Source organism: Manis pentadactyla, chromosome X (assembly GCF_030020395.1).
Source record: "Manis pentadactyla isolate mManPen7 chromosome X, mManPen7.hap1, whole genome shotgun sequence".
Lineage (NCBI taxonomy): Eukaryota > Metazoa > Chordata > Mammalia > Pholidota > Manidae > Manis > Manis pentadactyla.
Window position 1 is genome coordinate 45744588 of NC_080038.1, and position 19373 is coordinate 45763960.

Genomic DNA, 19373 nt, shown 5'->3' on the forward strand with positions numbered 1-19373 from the left:
CATATGGAACCACCAAAGACCCCAAATATCAAAAGCAATCCTGAGAAGGAACAATAAAGTGGGGGTGATCTCACTCCACAACTTCAAGCTGTACTACAAAGCCACAGTAATCAAGACAATTTTGTACAGGCTCAAAAACAGAGCCACAGAACAGTGGAACAGAATAGAGACCACAGATATTAACCCAAACATACATGGTCAATTAATATATGATAAAGGAGCCATGGACATACAATGGGGAAATGACAGTTTCTTCAACAGATGGTGCTGGCAAAACTGGACAGCTACATGTAAGAGAATGAAACTGGATTATTGTCTAACCCCATACACAGAAGTAAATTCGAAATGGATCAGAGACCTGAATGTAAGTCATGAAACCATAAAACTCTTAGAAAAAAACATAGGCAAAAATCTCTTGGACATAAACATTAGCAACTTCTTCATGAACATATCTCCCCAGGAAAGGGAAACAAAAGCAAAAGTGAACAAGTGGTACTATATGAAGCTGAAAAGCTTCTGTACAGCAAAGGACACCATCAATAGAACAAAAAGTTACCCTACAGTATGGGAGAATATATTCATAAATGACAGATCCGATAAAGTGTTGAAATCCAAAATATATAAAGAGCTCATGCACCTCAACAAACAAAAAGCAAATAATCTAATTAAAAAATGGGCCAAGGAGCTGAACAGACAGTTCTCCAAAGAAGAAATTCAGATGGCCAACAGACACATGAAAAGATGCTCCACATCGCTTGTCATCAGAGAAATGCAAATTAAAACCACAATGAGACGTCACCTCACACCAGTAAGGATGGCCATCATCGAAAAGACAAACAACAACAAATGTTGGCGAGGTTGCGGAGAAAGAGGAACCCTCCTACACTGCTGGTGGGAATGTAAATTAGTTCAACCATTGTGGAAAGCAGTATGGAAGTTCCTCAAAATGCTCAAAATAGACTTACCATTTGACCCAGGAATTCCACTTCTAGGAATTTACCCTAAGAATGCAGCAGCCCAGTTTGAAGAAGACAAATGCACCCCTATGTTTATTGCAGCACTATTTACAAAAGCCAAGAAATGGAAGCAACCTAAGTGTCCATCAATAGATGAATGGATAAAGAAGATGTGATACATATACATAATGGAATATTATTCGGCCATATGAAGAAAACAAATCCTACCATTTGCAACAACATGGATGGAGCTAGAGGATATTATGCCCAGTGAAATAAGCCAGGCAGAGAAAGACAAGTACCAAATGATTCACTCATATGTGAAGTATAAGAAAAAAGAAAAACTGAAGGAGCAAAATAGCAGCAGAATCACAGAACCCAAGAATGGCCTCATGGTTACCAAAGGGAAAGGGACTGGGCAGGAGGGGTGGGAAGGGAGGGACAATGGCGGGGAATAAGAAAGGGGGCCTTACGATTAGCATGTATAATGTGGGGGAGGCATAGGGAGGGATGTGCAACACAGAGAAGACAAGGATTGAGTCTACAGCATCTTACTATGCTGTTGGACAGTGACTGTAATGGGGTTTGTGTGGGGGGGACTTGGTGAAGGTGGGAGTCTAGTAACCATAATGTTGTTCATGTAATTGTAGATTAATGATAATAAAATGAATTAAAAAAAGATATTGGTTCTCCTTATCAACTGGAATGCTAAGAATGCACTGCACAGATCAAATACAGTGAAAATTTTTCTTTCATTGGAAATGATTGCCAGTAGCTTATGGGGGTTAGGAACAACAGAACAACAGGGTGCCAAGGAATAACAATGCTACTTATTGGGCAGAGGTCCTGGACCAACCTATATCCTCAGCCACTGGGTTTTCTCACTGGTGAAATAGGGCTGTTACAGGGACTAGTGCATGACAGGTTGAAGCCCTGAGACTTGTAATCCTCTAATATGGGCTGAACGCCTTGAAGGGCTTCTTTGTTTATAGAGTTTTGATTAATTCTGGGGAGAGGTTTTGAGGGATCTATTTGAATCTTGATGGGAGGTGCACTGTGGATTCTGCCAGTATCAGGTGGAGATTTGTCCATAGGGAGGATGGTAGCTGATCCAATAGGGACAAATGATCAGTGTCTCCTTTGACAGCTATAGGGCCATCAAAGACAGAGCGAGTATCATATGTTTAAGGGTTATTTAATTCCCCTGGCTGGCTATTTTGATCACTACTGTCAAATTTTATAATTATTTCTCCCCTTTCGGGAGAAAGAAATTCTGACATATACATATATTTTTAAAAACTCTTGGCCCAATAAATGAATAGGGCAGAGGAACTATGGAGAAAAGGGTGTGTATCTCTCAAGGGCCTAAACAAAAGGCAATAAACAGGTTCAGTGACAGGAACCTGTTGAGGTTTATTAGAGAATGGCACTGTTTGAATTGTTTCAGTGCTCTAAGGCAGGGGCTGCTTTGTAGCAGTGGGGCTGAGCACGGAAAATGTAGCCCCAGAGTCAAGAAGGACACAGTCAAGAAGGATCAAGAAGATTCATTCCCACTCTGGAGAGTGGTTTCTCTGAGCCCGTGAAGAAGGACTGGGAAGAGTCCCTGTAGTTCCTTAGAGGCTGATCACTGGGAATTAAGAGGACATTGGAAAGGCTGGCCAGAGGGCAGAAGGTGCCTGAAGCACTTACGTTTGTAACTATTTTCCCTCACTCTCCCTTCACTTGCCAGAGTTGAAAGTTAAAAATTTTAGTGGTCTTTCTTTTAGGTGATGCATGTAAAGTGTGAGCAAGCAGGTTTGCCAAATTAACTAAGTCTGGAGTGCACACACTTTCCCATTACATCTTTGTCCTTCTAACTACAAGGGAAAGATCCCTGTTCAGCCCATTGATAAACAGGGTTAAAGGCCATCTGAGTAGATTCAACAGCTAAAGGAAGACTAGAATTTTCCTTGAGAACAATCTGAAGTAGGTTTATAATAATTATGAACAGGTTCATCACCCTTTGTGTGCAAGCTTGAATTTTATTCTAGTCAACAGGCTTAAGAAAAGCTGCTGTAATTGCTCGGTGGAGATGTGCAACCAGTGCTCTAGCATTTTAACAAAAGTTAGGGGTCTACTTCTGTACATCCCTGTCAGGATGTTCCTATCAAGCCAGTTTCATCCAGTGCTTGGCCTGGCCCTCACCAACAAGCAGGTGGATTAACTGATAGAAGTCTGTGAAACCAAGTTGGTACATTTGAATAACTATGTTAAATTCTTCAGCAAACCTATGTGGGTCTTAGGTCACATTTAGAAACTACAACTATGGTTCACAATTCAGCCTTAGTCCAGGGAACATAAGAAACCTGGAACTTATTTGGATCCTAAGAAGACTTCATTTTGAAGTGGCAGGTTTTATTAGGTTCAGGAGAGGAGGGAGCAGAGAGCGATTCAGAGGGAAGGGGAAGTTCAGCAAAAGGATTGGAATGAGGGAGTAGAGGGTGTAGAGGAGGTGGGGTGGTGCAGAGGGAATAGAGGAAAGTGGCTGGGGAGGTGGGGCCTGAACTCAAGGTGGCTGCCAAGTATCTGGAGACAAAGAGGAGGAGGAAGGGGAAAAAGAGACCTCACATGCCATTTTGGCTTCTTTCAATTGTTTCTTTCCTTCTGTTAATTTAGAAGTAGTATTTTACAAAGAGGCAAACTAAGCATTCTGAAAACGTTTGAAGCCTCAAGGTATCAATTTAAATAGCCATCTGATTCAGGTTTTTTTTTCTTTTTTTGTATTTGTTTTTGTTTTCCTTTTGAGCTGTGGCTTTTTAGTTTAATTTTGAGAAAAACAAGTTTGGAGAAATCAGAGTTTCCCCATAATGACCATTGGTGTTCTAAATCAATTTTGGTTAAATCCATCTATTTAGTTAGATATGCATATGAGGAGGGACTATAATTTTTAAACATAAAACTGACCAGGGTCCCAGAAGTATGTGGGGGTGGGGGTGGGGGGGAAGTACCAAAAAAGCGTTTTGATGACTGAGGTCTTATTTCTTAGAGGTTTCCCTCTAGAGCGAATGACAATTCCTAGACAGTAGAGTTTCAGTAAGGACAGTGGGAGACCAAAGGCTAGCGCAATCCCAGCAGGCACAGTTCCACAGGAACAGTCCACTGCCAGAAAGGATACGGGACAGAAGGCTAGCATGGTTCCAACAGGAACAGTCCTGTTTGGAAAGCATAGCACAGGTCCATGGGAACAGTCCAATCCCGGAAAGGCTAGGGACCAAAGGCAAGCACAGTTCCAGGGAAACAGGCCACTCCAGAAAGCAATATGGACTAAAGGCCAAACAAGTATTCTCAGAAATAGCGAGGCCTTAAAGCAGATCCCGAATAAAGCCCAGAAAGCTCAGAAACGCTTGAAATTCAGGTGAAAATTTACCCTCAGACTCCAGGGTCAGCAAGAAAGAGGTGAGCTCAACGGGCTCTGAGGATACTGGCACCTGAATGCTCATCAACCTAGAGTTGTTGGGGGATCTTGTCTGGATCCCACTTCCAATCACCAAGTAACGTTAACCCTAGAAATAAAACAGACAGTCATTTTACTAGCAAAAACGGGTTTATTGGGAAATAGCAGAGAATTGCAATCCGGAAATTGCAAGCTACAGCAGAACCATAGGCATGTCCAGGGAACAAGAGAGAGGACCTGACTTTTATAGAGGAAGAGCCGAGTTAAGAGGGCTGTTCTAAGCAAAAAGTCCTTTGGAGGAAGCTGGGAGTCCCACATATCATGACTTCTCATTGGCTGAGTTGTGACAGTGTCTCACTGGCTGGGTTGTTGTGGGGAGTACAGCAGCTACAGCAGGATGGCGTCTGTCACTTCCCTTGGCATCTGAGATTTAAGGAGGAGTGGTGGGTGGACAGCTTCCCCTGCAGGCCTCCCAGAGCCATGTCAATGTGGATTCCCTTAACTAAGTTTCACATTACCAACGACAGAACCAGACACAGGCCCTCCAAATTCCCGTTCTTCAAATCGTAAGTGATTAGCTGAACTACTTGTGTCCACTGTACAACTGGAGCAAAATACTTGCTAATCAGACTCTGCTTAAGGTTCTCTTCTTCTCCTAGGTTTCTGAACGTTGACCCACCATCAGCCTGAGCCAGCACACAACTCATCCTGACAGTAGGCTGGGTGAAACATTCACCTCAGGGTGAAATATTCTTTGATTAGCTGTCTGTTCACACCACCCTTTCATTCCATTCCCCGACACTGGGTTCTCTGGGTCCTCTATGTATAAAAAAAAAAGAGGCTTTTTGCCTAACTCTTGAGATGCTTGCTGATCTCATGGTCAGAGTGTCCTCCCTGTTACAGTACTCCCCTCCCCCCATCCATTTGCTGTATAATAATCCTTCAAACAAAGTTTCTCCTTACTAGTTCTGAGATTGTATTTTATTGGACAGGACATAAGTTTTTAAGTGAGTCGGGCAAATACTAGCATGATTACTGGGTCATATTACTGTAAGACTCAAGTTTAACTTGGTGAGAACCCATCAAACTGTCTTGAAAGTTGCTGTACGATTTAGACTTCCAGCCTTAAATGAATGACTGTTCCTGTTGCTCTGCATTATCACCAGCAGTTGGTTTTTGTGAATTTTTTGGATACTAGCTGTTCTAATAATGTGTAGTGTTATCTCATTATTACTTTAACTTGCATTTCCCAAATGCCAAATGATACTGAACACCCTTTCATTGTCTCATTTGCCACTCGTAAATCTTAATTGGTGAGGTGTCTGTTCAGATCTTTTGCACATTTATAGTTATTTGTTGATTAATTGTTGAGTTTTGTCAGTTCTTTGTATATTTGGATATAAGTCCCTTATCAGACATGAGTTTTGTAACCTTTTTCTTTTAGTCTCTGGCTTGTCTCTCATTTCTTAACAGTATCTTTTGCAGTGCACAAGTTTTTATTTTTAATAAAGTCCAACGTAGGTCTTTTTATTTTCCCCATGAATTCTTCTTCTGGTGTTCTGTACAAAAGCTTATTAGCAAACACAAAATCGTGTTGCATTCTCCTATGTTTTCTTCCAGATATTTTATATTTTGAATTTTAAATATAGGACTTTGGTCCACTTTGAGTTAATTTTTGTAAAACTGTAAGGTCTGGGTCTAGGTTAACTTTTTTTTTACTTTGACTCCAAATTATTCCAGCGTCGTTGTTTGAAAATACTTCCTTTCTCCATCAGACTGTTTCTGCCTGTGTCAGCTTGAGTTGAGTACTACTGTGTGGATAATTTCCTGGGGCCTGCTATCCTGTTGAACTGAACTCTGTGTCTATTCTTTGCCAGTAACACACTCTTTTAATACTGTGGCTTTCTAGCAAGTCTTGAAATCAGATCATATGAGTCCTGCAATTTTGTTCTTCTTTTCCAGAGATATTTGTCTCTTCCCGACCTTTGTTTTTCAATATAAATTTTTGAGTCAGTATGTCAGTAAAATTTTTGAGTCAGTACCTACAAAAAGCTTGCTGCAGTCTTGATTGGTATTCTGTTTTTTCTGTAGATAAGTCTGGGAAGAATCGGCATCTTATCAATTATGAGTCTTCCAGTCCATGTATATGAAACATTTTTCATTTTAGTTAGATTTTCTTTGATTTTACATCACTGTTTGTGGCTTTCCACAACACTGGCATTCCACAAAAGGCAACATTTTAAGATATTAAATTCTAATTGTTCACTGCTCCTACATAGATAAGCAATCACAATGTGTAGATTGACCTTGTATCCTGTGACCTTGCTAAACTCACTATTAGGACAACAGGTTTTTTTTTTTAAGATTCTTTGGCATTTTCAACATAGGTAATCGTGTCCTCCACAAATAAAAATCATTTTATCTCAACATTTCCAATCCGTACACCTTTTAACTCTTTTTCTTTTCTTGTTAAACAAACCGGGATATCATTACCTGTTGAATAGGAGTGATGATAGAAGGCGTTGTCTTAGGAGGAAAGCGTCTGATTCTCACCCTTAAGATATTATGTTACCTGGTTGGTTTTTCATAGATATTCCTTACCAGATTGAGGAAGCTCCCCTCTATTCCTAGCTTACTGGGTGTTTTTTTAACATGAATGCAGTTGAGCCATATCAAATGCTTTCTGCATCAATTGGTGTGATCATATGTCTTTTTTTTCTTCAGCCTGTTGATGTGGTTAACTGCATGGATTTTCTTTTTTCAATAATTATTTTTAGGTGAAATATAATTTTTACACAATATTACATTGGTTTCAGATGAACAACAGTGACCCATCAGTTCCATGCATTATTACATGTTCATCTCAGTAAGTGTAGTTACCGTTTGTCTCCCTACAAAAATACTATGGTATTACAAGCTATGTTCCCTATGCTACATCATCCCCGTCATCCATATCACTTCCATCCCCGTGACTAAATTAGTTTACAATTTGAAGTTTGTGCCCCTTTATCCCCTTCACCTATTTCCCCCTGTCCCCCTCCCCTCCATGGTAACCAACCATCTGTTCTCTGTGTTAAGGAGTATATTCCTGTTTTGATTGTTTTCAACTGTTGGACTGGCCTCGTGTGCCTGAAAGATATCCCATTTGGTTGTGGTATATAATTGTTTGTATGCATTGTTGCATACATTGTTGTTAATGTTTTGTTGAGGAATTTTGTGTTGATGTTCATGTGAGATAATGGTCTGTGGTTTTCCTCTCTTGTGATGTCTTTGTCTTTCTTGCTACTAGGGGAATGCAGACCTTAAAGAATGAGCTAGGGAGCATTCTTCCACTTCTATTTTCTGGAAGAGGTGGTGAAAAATTGGTATCATTTCTTTCCTAAATGTTTGTTAGGATTTCACCAGGGAAGCAGTCTGGCCAAGGACATATGTGTGTAACTCTTCTGGTTATCTATCTTTCCCTGTGAGATTCAGTAGTTAGTGTCTTTCAGGGAAACTGCTCGTTTCCTCTAATGCATCAAGTGTGCAGGCATGGAGTTGTTAATGGTATTCCTGCACTATCCTTTGAGCGCCCATGAGATCAGTAGTGACATCCATTCTTTCAATACAGATGTTGTTAAGTTGTGTCTTCTCTCTTTTTTCCTCAGCTAGAGAGAGGTTTGTCTCTTTTATTGATCTTCTCGAAGAACCAGCTTGCAGTGTCACTGTTTCTCACGATGGTTTTCCTGCTTTCTGTGTCATTGATTTCCTCTCATTTTTACTTTTTGTTTTCTTCTCTTTGCTTTAGGCTTAAATTGGTCTCCTTTCCTACTTTCTTAAGGTGAAAGCACAAGTGATTAATTTTAGACCTTTCTTGTTCTCCAATACATGAATTCATGCAAATTGCATTTGCCATCTAAGCGATGCTATTGCTGCATCACAAAACTTGGGATAGCTTTTATTTTCATTTTCATTTAATTTCGTTCAAACTGCCTAGGTTTCTCTGGAGCCTTCTGTTCTCATCCATGTGTTGATTTAAAGCATTTGGTTTAATTTCCAAGCATTTGCAGATTATCCATCTCTTTTTCTATTGTTGATTTCTAGCTTAATTCCACTCTGGCATGAGAACATGCGTTACATGATTCCTATTCCTTTGTATTTGTAAAGGTGTCTTCTCTGTCCCAAAGTATGGTGTGTCTTTGCCAGTGATCCCCGTGAGCTTGAGAGGCTAAGGATTCCACTGCTGTTGGATGGAGTAGTCTATGAAAGTCACATAGATCGAGTTGAGGATAATGCTGTTTCTGATTGCCTGTCTGTTTGGTTTGCTAATTAGTGATGGAAGGGTGTTGAAATCTCCCCCTATACTTGAGGACTTATGTACCTCTCCTTGAACTTCTAACAGGTTTTAACTCATATATTTTGACACTGTGTTGTTAGGGGCTAACACAATGAGGATTATTATGACCTCTTGGAGAACTGACCCCTTAGTCATTATGTACTTTTCCTCTTTATCCCTGGCAGTGTTCCTTGTTCTATTGTCTGCTTTGTCAGAAATCAGTATGGACACTGCATCTTGCTTTGGGTTACTGGTGATAACCAATAGTAAACCTTTCTCCAACCCTCTACTATTTAGCTACGTGAGTCTTTAGGTTTAATGTGCGGTTCTGGTAGACAGCATAGAGTTGGGTCTTTCTTCTGTCCGCTCTGAAAATCTCTGTCTTTAGTGGGCTTTAAATGAGAATGGTACTAAGACCATTCTCATTTAAAGTGATCTTTTATATGGTTGGGTTAGTACCAGCCATATTTGCAACTGTTTTCTAATCACTGCATTTGTTATTTGTTTCTTTCTGCCCCTATTCTTCTTTTTTCCCCTCTATTTAATTGTGCTTTTTAATACAATTCCATTATCCCCTCTTAGCATATTGGTTATAAATTGCTTTTAAGCTTATAGCTTAACTGCTTATAGCTGCATTTTAAAATTGTTTTTCACGACTGCCCTAGAGTTTACAGTGTACACTTTTACTAATCTAAGACAACCTTCAAGTAGCACTATATGTCTTCATGTTTAGTGCAGTTAGATATCTTATGACAGAGTATTCCCAATTCCTCCTTCCCATGGCTTGGGACACTTCTACATTCATTTCACCTACCCATATGCACTAGTGACCCAATTCATTGTTACTATCATGTTTTGTAAAACAGTGATCTTAGAGGTAACACAATAAAAAGTAACAGAAAACATGTTATCTTACCTCTATTTTACTTCACTGACTCTCTTCGTTTGTTTAGGTAGACTCAAGTTTCTCACCTATGTCATATTCCTTCCGCCTGAAGAACATCACTTTACATTTCTTGCAATTCCAGTTTCCTGGAGAATAATTTTCTCAGTTTTTATTTGTCAGAGAAAGTCTCTAGTCGTAGTTCACATTTGAATGATAATTTTACTGGAAATAGAATTCTAGGTACATGGCTTTCCTTTTCAGTCAACACTATAAACCTTTCACTGTACCATCTTTTTTGCCTGGGTTGTAGTGAGAAGTTGACTGGAATTCTTATCCATATTCCTCTGTAGGTAAGATGTTTTCGTCCTCTAGCTTATTCTTTCAGCATTTCTCTTTGTCTTTAGTTTTATACAATTTGTAAAACGTGTGTGTGTGTGTGTGTGTGTGTGTGTGTGTGTGTGTGTGTGTGTGTGATTTAGTATGTATGCTGATCGGTATTCACTGAGATGCCAGAATCTGTGGTTCGGTATCTGTCATTTATTTTGGCAGTTCTTGGCCCTCTTTGCTTCCAGTATTCCTTCTTCTCTGTTGTCTCTCTCTTCTTTCCCTTTTTGGTATTTGGATTATGTCAAACTTTGTCCAGTTTCACTTGGCAGGATGTTCAGGTACATTTTCCTCTTTCTCTGTTTTTCTTTTGTTTTTTTTGTTTTTTCCTCTTAGCATTTCTGTTTGGCAAGGTTATTGCCCTATGAGCTATCTAGTCTTTTTTTGGTCATGCTGAATCTACTGTGAGCCCTCATTTCTCTTACTGTGTTTTTATTTTCTAGTATTTCTTGTTATTCTTTCTTAGAAATCCCATCTCTCTACTTACATTAATCATCTGTTTTGCACGTTGTTTATTTCTCCATCAGAGCCCTTAATATGTTAATCATACTTACTTGAAATTCCTCAGACAATTCCAACACGTGTGTCATAGCAGAGACTGGTTCTAAAGTGTGCTCTGTTCATTCTCTTGGTTTTTGGCATGCTTTGTAGTTTTTATGTTGAGGGAAATGTTCTTTTGGGTAAAAGGGCCTGATTACACAGGCATTTAGTGTGAATATGTGTATTGATCTGACTAGGAACTGTGATGTGTTTTATTTTTGCTATAGCTGCAAGTGCCAGTGGCTTCCTGAACCTCTACTGTCCCTTCTCTTGAGTTTAGGCTTGCAAATCACTCCTGCTCAGACAGAATCTGTGTTTTCGCAGTGCCTTCCGCTATAGCCCACTGTTATTTCCCTGGATCCCAGTGGGTGTGATGGTAGAGGTGTGGGGAGGGAGAATGCTCTGTAGCTTCATGATGAAATCTGTCTATTATGGTACTGTGTCTCTGGGCTGCAACTTTCACAAGTGCTTCTCCAGTGGTCTTAACCTCTCCCCATGTCAGCTGTCCTTTCCCTGGCAGCAGGATTCCCAAATTATTTCCTGGCAGGCTTGGGACCCCTATGGACTATATTGTTTCCCTTAGGAGAAACAGAAGGGCTAAGGGGGCTAGAAAGGGAGGAATACCCTTCCTCCACCTAGGATAAGGCTCTGGCAGTCTTTTTTTCCCTGGAGAGTGGGCCTTTGTCACGGAGAAGTCTCCGGGGGCATTTTGACAATGACAACTCTTCTGCTCTCCCAGCCAGAAAAACCAGGGCCTCTTTCTCCAATATTCACCAAGAAAATCCTTTTTCTGGAGGGAAAAACCATGAACATGTGGATGCCCCCTGAGACCCCAGCAAGTGGAGGGTGGCAGGGGGAGCAGATTCTCACTCTTCTGCTAGTCCACACTCAGCTCAAGTAACTCATCTTATTTGCCATTCCAGTGTTCTTATTAGCTTAAGGCTGCAGAGGATTCTGACCCACGAAAGCAGGTCTCAGTTTGGATATTCTGTATTCAACACTCTCAAGATTTTATGTGGTGGCTTTCCCTGCTACTTCAGTTCTCTGAGGAGTCCAGAGATTAGGCGGACTCAGTTTTTCCAGGGTTTTCTTGTTTTAAGGAGGATTGGTAATTTCCACCCTGATTACACGTCGAAGCTGAAACCAGCAATCTCATTTCTGACCATTTTGAAATACTATACCATCAGTATAGGCCTAGGATTTGCACATTTCTTGGTAAGTACCAAAAGAAGCAGATAGAAGTTCAAAGTAGTTGGCTCAGGGAGACAGCAAGAGTGTGTGCGCACACACGTGCATGCATGTGCGCGCATGCATGTGTGTGGTGGGGAGAGTGGTGGGGTGCAGGGTTGGGATGGGTTATGGATGGATTTAGAATCAAATGACCTCTGCTTTCATGTAATGCTAGGATAACTATTTAACCTTTAAAATCACATATATATATATACGGCATACATACATATATATTATTTGAGAAAATCAAATAATAGGTAATGCATTTTATGTGGAAATAGTATATAGAAATTGTACATTGAAGAACACAAGGAAATTCTAAGTACATCAAGAAGATGAAATAAATGCCCACGAATACACACAATTTCTAAGACAGTTTCATCTGTTGCTTGTGGTTGTCAGTTGTCACTATTTCTTAAATAATATGCATTTATCGCTCACAATCACAGCAGGTTTGCACACTAATTGGCTGGAGTAACAATGTGGAAATTGCCCTCTGCTCAGTCTTGGGGAAACAGTGAAAGAGATGGGTACTGCATTCCCACTTCACAAATGAAGAAACGAAAACTAAAAGAGATTAAGTAACTTGGTGAAAGTTATACACTGGTGGATCTGGGACAGTCTCCCATGATATCAGCATCTGTGTTCTTTCCTGTACACTTCTCTGCCTGTGCTACAATGCACATTTCTGAAGAGTCACAGCTTTATCAGAAAACAGTGTTATTTCTTCCCACTAGGTTTGGGAACCAAATGTGCTGAGGGAAGCACAAAGAGGAGATAAATACAATCATCCAATTCTTTTCAGAAATCACAAATTCCTAAGCCTCATTAAGATGATGTAGAGGCTAGGAACAAATATGGAAATCTTCCAGATTTATTTAACAAGGATAACCTAAACCTTGATTCCAAAATCTGGAAAAGGTATTACTTGCACACAAGCCCACAAGCATACACACACACGCACACACACACACACGGGTGCACACTTACATAGAAGTATGGATCTGCCTCACTTAGGAGCATATATTTAACTCTTTTATCTGTAAAGTGTATATGTGTAAAATATATCATGTATGATATATGTAAAATTCCATGTATTATAATATATATATAAGATTATAATGTGTTATATAGGTAAAACTACAAATGCATTTTTTTACCCCTTCAGCATATAAAGTTCAGCAGTATATAGAAAGCCTGCCACATCCTGCTAGTTCTTCTAGTCACAAGAGGTTGGTGTAACATTGAGAAATATGTTAATATTTTAAGAATCCATCACATCAGTAGGACAAAGGAAGAAAAACATATCATCTGAAATGCTTTTAAAAAAAAAGCTCAAGAAATTCTGTCCATCTCTGATAAACCCTCTGTGGTCTTTCTTAGCTCTTGTCTACTTGATCTGTCTTCATCTGAATTAAAATCCTTTACCACCGAGTTAAAATCCTTTACTACTGGCCCACCCACAGTCCCTTATCTGAAACTGTTGGGACCAGATGTTTCAGAATTCGTATACCATAGTTTACATAAGAGCCATAGCAGAGCCTGAAAGAGTACTGCTGAAGCTAATAAAACAGTATTTCTGCAGTGAAGCATAAATATTCGTGCCAATATTTAGTGAAGATAAATAAAGACTAAAAACAGCTTAATGTCAGTTCAGGTTATCTATTACGGACAAATGAGTCAGGAAAAGTGACTTTGGTTTGGGCAGCCATTGAGATTTTAGAGGGATTCTGAGTCTGAAATGTGTTTCTGTCAATTCCTCTAGTATTTTATATGCGTTTTTTCTTCCCTTCTATTTCCAGTAGACTTTCTTTCACTGACGTATAACATACAAAGAGAACACAGATCACAAATGACAACAATTTTTAATGACATTTCACAAAGTAAACATATACGTGTCCCCACCTCCAAGACCGAGATATAGATACATTATTGGAACCCCATAAATCTATATTGTGCCCTTATCTGGTCATTACACCTCAGAGTTAGAGACTCTTCTGGCCCACGTCACCCTAAGGGATTTTTTTTGGCCCATTTAATAATTTTCTACAAATAGTATTACCAGTCATGGCTTCTTTTGCTCAGTGTTCTGATATTGAAATCTGCCCATTGTTGTTGCATGTAAGGGTGCTTGCTTGTTTCACGTCTGTATGGACTTCCATGCTGTGAATACACCACACTGTATTTCTTCACTCAACTGTTGGCGGATGTTCAGATCGCTTCCAGTTCAGGTCTAGCATCAGTAATGATGCTGTGAATGTTTTTATTCATGTGTTTTGGAGAACGTGTTTGCATTTCTGCTGCACGTATACTTGGACTGTGTGGTGGCCAGAATTCTAGGATGATGCCCAGTGGCCCACATCTTTGTATAATCCTCCTTCTCGTTGAGTTGGATGGAGCCTGTGGATATGATGAAATATCACTCCCGTGATTACATTACTTTCTGTGGCAGAAAAGACTTTGCAGATGTAATTAAGGCCACAGGTCAGTTGACCTTAAGATGGGGAGATTAGTTGAGGTGGGCCAAACCAAACTGGGCAAACACTTTCAAGGGTCTAGGCCCCTCCTGAGAGACTTGAAGCACAAGAGAGCATTTGGCAGGGGCCACATGGCGAGGAACCTCAGGCAGCCTCAAGGAGGGGAGTGCAGCCCAGGCTGACTGCCAGCAGGAGAATGGGGGCTCCGTCGTCCAGCAGCTGGGGCAGAATTTGGTTAACAATGTGGATGAATCTAGAAGGGACCCTCCACCAGAGCCTCTAGAAAGGGACACAGCAAGTCCACTGCCATCCCACCCTGTGAGTCCCTGAGCAGGGCAGCCAGTCACATGGGGCACAGACTTCTGGGCTGCAGAACTGTGAGCTAATACATGGAGGTTGTTTTAAGCTGCTAAAGAATGCAGCCATTTGTTCCACACCAATAGAACACAAATACAGATGTTATGAACAAAACAGCAATACTCTCATAGACACTGAGAAGTGACTGGTGGTTACCATGGGGGAGAGGTCGGGGTGGGTGGGTGGAATAGGGGAAGGGGATAAAGAGGCAAAGAATCTCAATCATAATATAAATTGGTCATGGGGATGAAAGTACAGCATAGAGAATATAATCAGGAATTCTGTAACAACTTTCAATGTTGATGCATAGTAACTACACTAGTTGGAGTGAGCATTCAATAATGTAGATAACTGTCCAACCACTATGTGTATTCTTGAAGCCAATATAATATTGTATATCAACTATACTTCAATAATAAATAAAAAATAAGTAAAAGAAAACTGGTATTGGTTCTGGACCTGGATGTGGGGTGCTGCCATTGCAAACATCTAAAAACATGGGCATGGCTTTGCAATTGTGCAGTGGGCAAAGGCTGGAGGAGTTTTGAGGTGCATGCTAGAGAGAGCCTAAGTCACCTGGGAAAAAGCATTAAGACAGACTCTTAGCAGAAATCTGAACTTTAAGGACCCTGCTGGGTGAGGGCTCATAAGAAAGCAAGGAGTGTGATCTTGGAAACTGGGGAAAGGGGGATCCCTGCTATGAGGGGCAGAAAATATAACAAGATCATTGCCTGCAGCTCTGTGGAAAGAAGAAAATATAAATGACAAACTTGGATATAAGGCCAAGGCAGAATTTGGGAGGCACAATAGAAAAAGACATAGATTGCCTTGAGCAGAGTGCTAGTACAGATCTGGTATTTAAAACCTCTGCTGGTGGGGACTCTCAAGCAATAAGGAGAATGTTAGGGAAATCCTAAGTTGCCCTACAGAAAGCCAAACTAACTGTTATCAGACTTTTAATGAACATCTGGACCTGGAAGATTCTGACAGTGCAGGCTCCCAATGAAGTGAGGGATGAGTTATTGGAAACTACAGTAAGGGAGGAGTCTCTTATACAATGGCTGATGCTTAGCATTATTGTATCCTGCAGTTATGTGGAAAGTTGAAGTAACCAATGAGGAACACAGATATATATCTGAGGAGATTTCCAAACAATGTATTGAAGGTATGGCCTGATATCTTCTTGCTGCTTAGAGCAAAATATGAGGAGAGAAGGGTAAATTGTGCAAAGAACTGTTAAACAAAAGGAACCAGGACTTGGTGATTTGGGAAATTCTTAGTTTATTAAAGAAAGAGAGGGAAAGAGACAGAGGGAGAGAGAGAGGGTGGGAGGGAGGTAGAGAAAGAGGAAGAATGAAAGAGGAGGTAGGAAGGGAAAAGAGCAGGAAGAAAGAAAGGAAGAAAGGGAGAGAGAAACAAAGAAGGTAAAACTAAGAGAATGCTTCTGAAAGTGTGGTCTAGAGAAAATCCAAGGGTGTGGTTATACAAACTTTTGCTAAATGCTCAGAAAGACTAAAAGTTCAGATTACTAATTCCCATGAAAAGCCCTCTCAAGAGACTAAAGTTGTCTCTCACAGATTTTCTTAACTATGTTGGAGGGCCTCTGGGATGCTCAAGGTTGGTGTCCCTCAGCCACCCCAGCAGGACCCCAACCCCCAAAACAAGGCATTGTCTTGAACAAACGTATGGGTGGGGATTTGGTGTAATGGAGTGAATGCCAGTGAAATTCGCACAGCCTCACGAGGTTCTTGAGAAACTTCCATCAGCAGGAACACCATGAGCTTGGACCAAAAGGGAGAGAGAGAATAGAAAATGAAACAGGTTCTTGGACCCCTAGTCTCTTAGTGGCAGAGAGCAAGCCAGTCAGGACCACACTCAGCTGCAAACATCTGCTACCTTCTGTGAAACAGGAAGGCTGGCTCGCTCAGAGGGCAGAACCAAGGGCAAGGAAGGCAGATCCAAGAGCTACTTAGGATTATGCCAGGTTTTGAAACTTTATCAAAGAATTTTGGCTGGTGTTCTGCCCGCTGGATTTCCAAAATGTTTTGGGACTCTCAGTCCTTTATGCCTTCCATTTCTCCCTGTGGTAAGCCAGAATATTATAGCTGTCAGTCCTATGCCTGTCCCACCATTACCTATGTTTGGGGAAGATAGCTTGCCACTTTAGTGTCACCGGTCCACAATTGGAGAGGGATTGTGCCCCAGGAGTTGTACTGCATGGCTTATACCCAGGAACCTCACCCATGCCTGATTTAGATGACTGAGGTGGTGTGCTTTAGGAACTGTCTTGATGCCATAATACCATGAGAAATTGAGAGACTGTGGGATGGGGTAAAGGAACGTTTTGTGTGAGACAGACTGGACCTCTGGAGGCCAGAGGGCAGACTGTGGGCAGAGGCAGAATTCTAAGAGGACCCCTGATGACCCTCAACCTTGTATAATCCACCCCCTGTTGAGTGTGAGAGGAGCACGGGGATATGATGAGATAGCACTCCTGTGATTATGTTACATTACACAGGAAAAGAGATTCTGTAGAGGTAGTTAAGTCCCAAATCAGTGTGGACCTTGAAATAAAGAGGGTATCTGGGTGGGCTGGGCCTAATCAGGCAAGCCCTTAAAATGGCCTGGGCCCTTCCTGAGAGCCTCCAGTGTGAGAGAGTGTATGGAAGGAGCCACGTGGCAAGGAGCTTGTGAGTGGCCTCTAGGAACTGAGAGTGGAACTGAACTCTGCCAGTAAACAGAATGAGCTTGGAAGTAGATTCCTCCTCAGAGCCTCCACAAAGAACGACAACCTGGCCAACATCTGATTTCACCCTCTGATACACTGAGCAGAGAGCAAAGCCATGCCATGCACGGGCCCCTGACCTACAGAACTGTGAGCTAATAAATAGACAATGTTTTTAAGCCGCTAAGTTTGTGGCAGTTCGTTATGAATAGACAATTAATACAGACAGCATTGCTGGGTTATAAAGAACACACATACTCAGCTTTGTAGGTTGTGCCAAACGTTTTCCAAAGTGGTGGTACCAGTATACACTCCCATCAGCACCAGAGAGTTCTTCCACACCCTCACCAACCCTTGATATTGGTGGTTGTCTTGGCTGTTTTGGTAGGTGATCTGTGAGGTCTCACTGGGATTTTAGCATGCATAGCCCTGGTCACTGAGGCTGAGCAGCTTTTTATTTGTTCATTGGTCAGTTAGCTGGATGTCCTATTTTGTGAAGGTCTTGTTCAGATATTTTGCAAGTTTTCATTGCATTGTCTTCTTTTTTCTTCTTGATTTTAGGAGGTATTACATTCCGTACATAAGACATTCGAGGAACATATGTGTTGCAAATATCTTTCTCCCATTCTGAGACTTACCTTTTCACTCTCTAAGTGTGTCTTTGGATGAACAGAAGTCCTTATTTTGATAGAGTACAGATTGTCAATGTTTTCCTTTACAGTTAATGTTCCTTGTATGCTGCTTCCAATATCTTTGCCTACCGCAAGGTCATAAAGATATGCTCACGTGTCTTTTCCCATAAACTTTAACTTCTGGAATTAATTTTTATGTACGGCCTAAGTTAGTCTTTTTTCCATATGGATGACTATCCAGCTCGTCCCAGCTGAACTTATTTACAAGACTGTCCTTCCCCCAGAACACTGCAGTGGCACAATTATTGTAAATGAGGTGGCCATGCTTGCGTGAGTCTGTTCATGGACGCTTCTCTTTGTTCCATTGTGCTCATGCCACACTCTCTTAGTTATTAAAACGTCAGAGTTGGTCTTGCTCTCTGGCTCGAAAAGTCCTGAAAGGTCTTGGTTTACATGGCCGTGGCCATCCTAGGACCTTTGTTACCCACATATGATTTAGAAGCAGCTCGAAAACTTCCACATTTAAAAGAAAACTGCAGGGAACGTGATTGGGATTGCATTGAATCTATAGGCCATTTTCACGAGAATTCTGTCTTCAATTCACTTTCATACCATTGCCTTCTAATTTAGAAATGTGATAAAGCTCTGACTTATGCAGGTCTTATTTAAGTTCCCTCAGACATGTTATGTTTCGTGTGGGCAGAGGTCTTGGGACTCCTTTGTTGGATGTGCTCCTAGGTCCTTGCTGTTTTCTGATGACATAATAAATGGCATTCAAAATACCCTCTCTTTCTAATTTTATGACAGTATATAGGAATCCAGTGGAATTTTGTAATATCGACCACATATACAGAACTTGTGCTAAAGCATTTATTAATTATAACATCAGATATATACATTCTTTACCATTATTAATGTAAGCAATCTCTTCAGTTGCTTTTAACATTTTTCTTTTTTGTTTATTTTTGGTATCATTAATCTACAATTACACGAGGAACATTATGGTTACTAGACTCCCCCGATCACCAAGTCACCCCCACATAACCCATTACAGTCACTGTCCATCAGTGTAGTAAGATGCTGTAGAATCACTACATGTCTTCTCAGCATTGTACAGCACTCCATGTGTCCCCCACCCACATTATACAACATAATCATAATGCTCCCTTTCTTCCCCCCACCTTATCCCTCCCTTTCCACTCGACCTCCCCAGTCCCTTTTCCTTTGGTAACTGTTAGTCCTTTCTTGGGTTCTGTGAGTCTGCTGTTTTGCTCCTTCAGTTTTTTTTCTTTGTTCTTATACTCCACAGATGAGTGAAATCATTTGATACTTGTCTTTCTCTGCCTGGCTTATTTCACTGAGCATAATATCCTCTAGCTCAATCTATGTTATTGCAAGTGGTAGGATTTGTTTCCATCGTACGGCTGAATAGTATTCC

At 40.9% G+C, this 19373-nt stretch overlaps 1 long non-coding RNA gene across 2 annotated transcripts in view; it reads right to left on the reverse strand.

Annotated features, from left to right (window-relative positions):
• Positions 1-13593: 13593 nt before the first annotated feature.
• The window catches only part of LOC130682037 (uncharacterized), an 86185-nt gene continuing 80405 nt past the window's right edge, over positions 13594-19373 (reverse strand). Inside the window, exon 4 of one of the 2 annotated variants that reach the window (XR_008995345.1) lies at positions 13594-14144. This is a non-coding gene — a long non-coding RNA (uncharacterized LOC130682037). Of the gene's footprint in view, positions 14145-15342; positions 16360-19373 lie in introns of those variants that run through there. The other variant, XR_008995346.1, reaches the window with a different exon arrangement.